The 8,373-nt window shown below is 42.6% G+C and overlaps 1 long non-coding RNA gene across 1 annotated transcript; it reads left to right on the top strand.

Moving 5' to 3' along the window:
- On the top strand, positions 1-7,085 carry LOC107320810. The gene is made up of 3 exons (XR_004308993.1): positions 1-736; positions 5,396-5,516; positions 6,276-7,085. It is a non-coding gene; the product is annotated as an uncharacterized LOC107320810 (long non-coding RNA).
- Positions 7,086-8,373: the final 1,288 nt, after the last annotated feature.

The following is an 8,373-nucleotide window of genomic DNA, read 5'->3' as shown; positions in this document are numbered from 1 at the left end:
CTTGAGACACCCGTGGGTTGCTGACCTCTGTCAGTGATGGTGTCTGCAGAGATTGCAGCTGCTATTTATCTGCCTGCACACGGATCACTTTGCAGTTCTCCCAGACAGTCTTCAACCACGCATAGTGGGAGCTGTCCTATTTTCCTTCTTGTCGTCCTCATCCTGTTACATCCTGTTGTGTTGTCAACATGAAGAGAACATCAAGCAGAAGTGATTTCTCTAGATACTGGCTATCTCCTCCACGGTTCCCTTCTCCTGGCCAAGCCACAGGTGTGACCTGCTGAGATAGGAACTGGGAGAGAGGTGGAGTTAGGGAACATGCATGCTTCCTGCTGGGCAGCAGCACTGCGGTCAGCAAACAGGGCAGAGTGCTGACAGCTGGCGAGCTGTGGCCGCCACAAACACACTGCTGAGGAAGACAGCAAAACCTGTTGTCTGCAGCATCGTGCTTAGTCAGCTTGCTGCGGCCGGCGCTGGAGGCTGTGAGAGTAGAAGTTCATGCTTTCTGACCTATTTATTGACTCTGACTTCGCAGGCATCTACTTTAACAGAGGCTTCTGACCAAGGAAGCAATGGAAATCCATTGTATTGCATGGCTGTTTTTAAAGCTGAGGACCTGAGTGCCTCCATCTCTCTTTTGCATATATCTGTGTATGTCTTCTTTGCTTCTCTTGTGCCTTGAAAGGTTACAAAACTCCTGACTGGCTTTGCTTCCCTGAATTCACAGTCTGCAGAGGTAAGCCCTTTGTTGCTCACTCCCTGTAAGGTTCCTTTTTTCTGTGCATAAAGATCCATCACAATTCAGTCCTGAGTGTGACTTGCAGGCAAAACCAGAGACATATTGACACAGAGGAATTAATTGCCTTCTATTGACAGATCCTTAAGCTCACATTCATCATATCACAACACTCCCAAGTAAATTTTGTTCACGAAAACAGATTGAAAACTTGACCCAGAGAGACTTCATAAGAAAGTTTGTTGTCACCAGGATCTGAAAACAGCTCTCATGGAATATCAAACAGACTAATAAGTAGATGAGACTCTGCTGGGAGTCTGTATCAGAACCTGTTTGGATAATTGCAGCCCATGCATCTTGGGTTATCTGGTTTCTGTAAAACATGGGATACCTGGAAGGTAAGGTACTTGGCTAAAAGATTACAATAATGTTCACGTAGGTGAAAGTAGCAAGACATATATTCTAGTAGATCCAGATCTTGTGTAGTTTTCCTCATAGGTATAGCTTGCTCATGAGCATTAGGTACAATCCCCTACATAATCCTTTAGGTCTTAGCCCCTCAGAACTCCTGGTACAAATGAGAACCTCCAATCTAACACAGAGGGACTACACAAAGGAGCTTCTTCCCCATTATTCAGAGCAAGCAAGGCAAATACTTTTGTAGAGCCTGTTGGAACATGCATGTATTTTTTCAGACGGGAACATAAAGCCATTTGACATGGTCTTGTTTTTTCCTTTGGAACATTGGATCTGTCTGTACTCAGTTGTTGTTTTCTTTTTTAACTTTCTTTTTCCACATGAACTAATTCAGGAGAGAGCAAGAGAAGTCCCTCAGCAGAAGGAGGCACAGTCGGATGCTGGAGTGACCTTGGAGGCTTTGCCTCTGTCATTGCCCTCTCCAACTCCTGATAAACAGCAAGTGAAATGGATTTACAGGCTTGCAGAAATCATTTCATTTTCTCTTGTTTTATCAGCACAGATGGAAAGCAGGCCTGTATCTAATCTCAGTCCAGAATCAGCTGGAGCTGGACTGATAGTGTATAAAGACAGCAAAAGCAGCAGACTTATATACTCACCGAGCTCTATCTTGTGCGGTAAGAGCTAGCAGGACAGAGTTTTTCAGTAGTTTATGCTTCAGGAAGATAGAGATCCACAGACATTTATTCTGACATTCCATTTCTTTAAATTACTCCCTAGTCCTGTACTAGATGCTGTATTTACTGACATTTCTAGAAAAATCACTCCCAGGAATGCTGTCCTGCAGGCCAAATCCCCAGGTCCTTCCTCAGCAGGGCACATAGGCACCAGTGCGGAACCATCTCGCCACCCAGCCCAGTCAGCAGGGTTCTCCCACAAGTCCTGCAGTTCTTGGCACAGATGCCTTCCATGTTTCTCCCCTTCCCTACTATTATTCCTTCTCCTTACCCCGAGTTCTTTCTGCACCATTTGAAAAATGAAAAAAGTTTAGTGAGACAACTAAACTTTGCAGGCAGCCAACTACACTTCCACACCTTCACCCAGGTATGTGTTCAACCACAGCTGGCAGTGCTCTGTGCAGAAAGGAGCTATTAAGGGTGGTGGAGAACCAGGACTGAATTGCCCTCTTACCTTAGACTGTGGTTCCTGTGAGTCAGAGTTGAGTGGAGGGGATGTCAAGCATACTCGGTAAGTTGTTAAGTGGCACACTTTGTCTTTGGACAGGGTAGCAAGATGCAATGGAGCATTCCCATGGAAATATGAAGGGGACACTTTGGATAATGTAGAGATCCTACATAAGCTCATTCATTCATGCACAGAAACTCAATTAGCACAAAACCTCTGCAATACAGCTAACACCTCCCCACAGCAAGGGAAGCTCTGACACATTGCTGTGTGGATGAAGAATCAAAACCATGCACAGTAAGGAGAAAAACATGTAAAAGCAGCAAGAAAGGTTGTGAGACAGTGGTGGCTGGCTCTCCAGCAGTTGTGGATGACATTGAAACAGAACAGCTGAGGTGGAGAACAGTGGCTCTCAGGAGTCTGGCACACTCAGTCTCTTACAAACCATTGTACTGTGGGAGCAAAACAGCTCTAGCAGTACTGATAGTACCAGTACATCAATTATCAATTTGCAAACAAATCTTTCTGATGCTGAGGTTAAAATGACTTCCTTTCAGAAGCCTTAGAGTTTCACTTCATTTTAAAATGAAAAAAGAACTTTTTTATTTTTTCTATTTTTTTTTAATTTTTCTAATTTTTTTAAAAAATGTTATTTAGAAGAATAGATGCTTAATCATAGAATGACTTGAATTGGAAGAGACTTCAGAGTACTACCTGGCACAATGCTTTTTTCCCCTCCCAAGATCCCCAGTTGCTGTAATACCTCTCCAAGGCAATAATGGACGTTAATGTTTCTGTAAGTAAGTGTTCTCCTTACACAGCTCTGAGTCAGATTTCTGTTGCCTGCTCTAGTTCCTTCCTGGCTTTCAAGGAGCAGTTTGGAGCCAAATATCCAGCAGATCTCTCCATCTGATATTCAGTTATGGGGAGAGGCAAAATTGAAAATGGTGCAGTCAGGACCAGCAGCAGGATTTTAAATGAATGTCAGTTGTTTCTGGAGGCACTTGGAGGCTACAAGCAGGTCTGATTTTACAATGCTGTAGAAGAGTATTATTTTATTGCAACAGAACTATAGTCCCTTTAGGCTAAGGACTTACAAATGGCAATGGCCCTGGGGTGTTGGCTGTGTAGGGGTACCTTAAGGCTTATGGCCCTGCATTACTACATGCCATCACTTCAGTCAGTGGTGATGCACTGGGCCTCATGCTCACATACCCCATTAAACCAATCCAAGAACCAGGGAAACTGGGCTGATATATTTGGCATTTTCTCTTCTCCTCCTACCTTCCCTCCAAGCAATTGGTTTCAATTGAAACTATCATGATTGTGAGCTTTAACAATGAGGTAAAGAAAAATACTCTGTAGTTGATGGTAAGGTCTAGTAGCAGAGTTTTGTTCCAACTTCATGCCTTTATTCTCATTTCTTTTCTTGCTGCTGGATCCTGTATCAAATTGCCTTCATCAGATATTAAACACAAATCTGGAGCAATCCAAGTCCCTGAAGAGCCTGGTGGGAACTCTGATTTCTTCCTAGCAGCTTCTCACCCTTAATGTGAAATCTGGGAATATTCATTTCCATGCTTCCCCTTTCAAAAACCACACTTTTTTTCACTACCTGTCAGCAAAATCACATAGCACTCATTTCTGATCTAAATTTCAGAAGTCTCGCCTTAAGACTCAAGGATTACATCAGCAATTAGAGCTTTAGAGACCTTTTGTCTTAAGTGATTATTACTGCAGAGTTTATTCTAAAACTTTATCTAGCCTTACCCAACCCATATACATCTGGACTGCATTCCAGGAATGCCATTCCTTCTCCATTGTTTCTCTTGCCTTTTTATGTAACTATCCGAATCCAGAGATGCACTCACTTTTACATTGTAGACATGGTTTTAACTGGCACAGCAAACATTTTCCCTCACTTATCTTTTTAAAAAAATATATGTAAGAGATAATCTAATCTTAAATTTAAAGTTTAACACAAATACAGGGATCGATGACAACTTGTGAAACTATTTCACTCTAAGACATGCTAACACGGGTGATAGGACAGGGTACACATTATTTCTCAAATGGGGAAAAATGAATATTTAAGACCTACTTAGAAAGTTCTACATTGCTGTTGACAGCAGCATTGTGTCTGAGGGTGATCAAATAAAGCTCGTTGAATAATTCATTAAGCACATTTTGCAAAACTGTTTGTTTAAATTATTTATCCATTTCTATGTGGTAAAACTCAGAGAACTTAAGCCTCTCTAAAATACTGCAAATGTTTTACCGTATTTCCAAAAGAGATCCACCTTCCTACAGCAATAATAATAGCTGGATGCTATTTAACTTGCCTTCTGTGCAATACCTGATGCTGAAATGAAGCATGATTCACTGCCACCATTTATCACACGCATCACCAAAATGGACACTTGGCCCAACTCAGTGATGTAAATGGGTTGTGCAGAGGACTGGATTAGTCCTGGGAGGGTATAAGTGAGTGAGCCAACCTCAGGCAGGATTTGCATTATTAGAGTAGTGCTTCCCATGGAGCAGCAATTGATGAGGGCAGCGGGCAGAGGCTGAGGAGAGAAGAGCCCCATTTTGCACCTCCAGCTTTGCCCATAACTTAGATGAACACTTAATGATCAGGAGCACCCTCATTGCTCTCAGATTCCCAGTGTCTGGGCCGGCCTGGATTTGCAGGCGCTCATCAGGTGAGTAGAAAGGAGGACATACCAGAAGTCCTCTCTTGTTGCCCTTCTCTAATTTTCTGGCAATTTCTGGTGCATATCCAGAGAATTGAGCCTCTGAATGAAAATATAGCACGCCTGTGTGGATATTAACAGGGACACACTGCTTATTTAAATCAGTTGAAAATGCCACTGGATGTTCTTGCAAGTGAAAGAGAGGGCTATAAATATTTGCCGCAGAAAGAAGCCAAGATAAAAATTAAACTCTTGAAATCCAGCAAGCTCTTTAATTATATAATGAGCACCATCTTTGCAGTGGTAATTCTGGCGTGTGAATTTTTCTCTCTTTCATTCTCTTTCTCTTTTTTATTTCCAGGTTCAGAATAGCCTCATAATGGTGTGAAAGTCCCTTGGTCCTCCTGCCTTGTGCTATACTTTCTTCTTTGGTGACCTGAGGTTTAGTTCCATTCAATGAAGAAAACTCTGCAAACTGCAAGGTCTGCATGAATAAGAGCTTTCCAGAAGTATTTAGACATATATTGATGGTGCGAAAATGACATGTAACAATTAGTCAGGGTGCTGCCATCTATAAGCAGCCTAGCTTAGCTTTTTCCTTTGAGTTGATATTTTAATATTTATCTTCCTGACAATTTGATCAGCGTGAGCTCCATTCAGAAAGGGTTGCAAGCCTACCCTTCCCATAGGGCAAGATGAACATCAGATTATTCAATCAAAAATACTCATGTTTTATTCAGTTTCTATGGAGCTCCATAGCTTACAAATTAATGCAGAAAAGGTTAAATCTTCAGAACTCAATTACTTGTGGTCAGATGTAGCAGGCTGTAAACCTCTGAATTTGCTGTCTGTCTGACCAGCTTTCCTGTTGGTTCTGCCTGTAAGTGTCTCCCAGGTTAACTTCCTTTGAATAGTTGTCTGGGTGCCCAAAAACTCAATATTGCCTCAAACATTGGTGTCATACACAACAATGTGCTCCAGGAGATATCTGCACTGCAAAGTGGCTCTGTATTCCCCCTGTCCTCTCACTCAGGTCAGCAGGACTGGGGACTAATTTATAGGTACGCCATTGCTGTGAATGACTTTGCCTTTAGGAAAGCAATAGTGTAACAATTTTTTTCCTCAAAATCCCTGAAAGATCAATTAATTTCTGTCTTGCCCTTCAGAGTTATGTGGAGTGGGTCTACAGTATTTTGCTACAGGATATTTTCTCATGCTCATTTGCTTCTCGTCTTGTGCAGTGGCACACCAAACAGGCTGGAAGGAACCTCAGGAGGTCATCTGGTTCATCCCTCTGCCCAAGGGAGGATTACTCATCCTCTGTGCTTTGCCAGCACTTCAAAACCTCCAGTAACTGGAATGTCACAACTTCTCTTGGCAATCTCTTTCAGTGCCAGCTATCCTTATCACTGGAAAATTTTCCTAATGCCTAAGCATGGTGTTCCATGGTGCATTTTGTGATTATTTCTCCTTGTCCCATAACAAGGAACAAGAATTTTTGTCTTCCCTTCCTGTAGACTTCGTACATACTTGAAGACTTTCTTTCTCCTTCCCCAGACTAAACAATCCTATAACTTGTCCTTGTGGACTTTATTTTCAAGACCTTTGGCCATCCCTGTTGTCCTTTGGACTCTATCCAATGGTCCATATCTTTGTAGAGCTAAAATAGGATGAAGCATCCCAGCCAATGCCTTCCCAGCACTATGAGGAGGGCAATGAGTTTTTGTGTGTGTATGTCAGAGACAGGACTCCTGGGTACAATTAGATCTCAAGAGTGTGTTTGTGAACTTATTGTAATAACTTGGACATTCCTAATTTGTGCTTGGCTTGTGATCCACTGTGAAGCTCACATCATTTTGTGCAGATCTGGTATGTAAACTACTGGTCAAAACTTGCCATCGCCCGATTGATCACAGAATCGCAGAATCACAGAATGACCCTGGCTGGAAGGGACCTCAAGGATCATGAAGGTCCAACTCTCCTGCCTGGGAGAGCCACCAAACTTCCATGTGTACTAGATCAGGTTGCCCAGGGCCCCATTCAACCTGGCCTTGAACACCTCCAGGGACAGGGCATCCACAACCTCCCTGGGCAGCCTGTTCTAGGACCTCACCACTCCTAGTAAAGAACTTCCCCCTAACATCCAACCTAAATCTTCCCTCTTTCAACTTAAAACCATTTCCCCTTGTCCTACTATTATTGGCCCTTTCAAAGAGTTTACTCCCCTCCTGATTATAGGTACCCTTCAGGAACTGAAAGGCTGCAATGAGGTCACCCCACAGCCTTCCATTCTCCAGGCTAAACAAGCCCAGATCCCTCAGCCTGTCTTCATAGGGGAGGTGCTCTAGCCCCCTGATCATTTCTCCACTGTTTCTCCAATCTGTAAGATCCTTTTGAGTTTCCAACATATCACAGGCCTTCCTAGCTTGATGCCATCTCTAAAGTTAACAAGCATATTCTACAGTCAATTGTATGAGTTATTATTTTAAGTACCAGACAGTACCGTATCAGTAACAAGCTTTTAGAATATCCTAACCCTGACACTTCTCTTCTAAGGTTAATCTTTAGATAGGTCCTCCCGAGAACAGTTTTCGCACTTTGCATTCCCATCTTGCATAAGCTTATTTTCAATCTGTTTCCCAAACTGGCTGATAAGAGCACTACGAGACAGTGTCAAAAATTTCACTAAAGTCAAGGTATATCTCCAGACGGTCTGGAAGATTTAAATCTTTAATTTCTAATATTTCTGTAGAAGGTGTGATTGGTTTTGGCTCCAGAATTCATCTTCTGAGCTCAGATCAAAAGCCTCGTCCCCAGGGTGACCACTCTGCCAGGCTGCACAAGTGTGTTTTTACACTTAGCAATGATTCTGCTACAATATTAACATTTTAGATCCACATATTGAGTAAAAATATCATTAATCTGTGCATCCTGAAGATTAATCATTTGCCTCATTAAGGATATTACTGAAGTACTGGTATAGACCCTTCCCTCCCTCCTTCCTCGGCAAAGAGGGATGGGAGGGTTTGGTTCATGGCTCTCTGGGAGCACTGGGAACTCTTCCCACAGTGAAGTCCTCTCAGGGGGATACGGGCATAGGAATTTTGAGGGGAGCTGTGCTGATTCCTAGCTACTGCCCAGTGTCAAGGTGGAAGCCATCTATCTTCCAGCCTCCAGCCAAAGAGATTAATTGTGCTCAGCGAGACTTGTTTGATTACTTGGTCCCGTGAGTAATAACGGGTTTCCTGAAGATTACTGAAGAGAGTAACACAGAAAAGTCAGAAAGAAATATGGGATGGTATTAAAAGGTAACGATGAAAGAGAGAAAAATACATCTGA

The sequence above is a fragment of the Coturnix japonica genome, chromosome 14 (assembly GCF_001577835.2).
Source record: "Coturnix japonica isolate 7356 chromosome 14, Coturnix japonica 2.1, whole genome shotgun sequence".
Lineage (NCBI taxonomy): Eukaryota > Metazoa > Chordata > Aves > Galliformes > Phasianidae > Coturnix > Coturnix japonica.
Note: the sequence above shows the minus strand (reverse complement) of the source record. Positions and strands in the feature narration are given on the sequence as shown.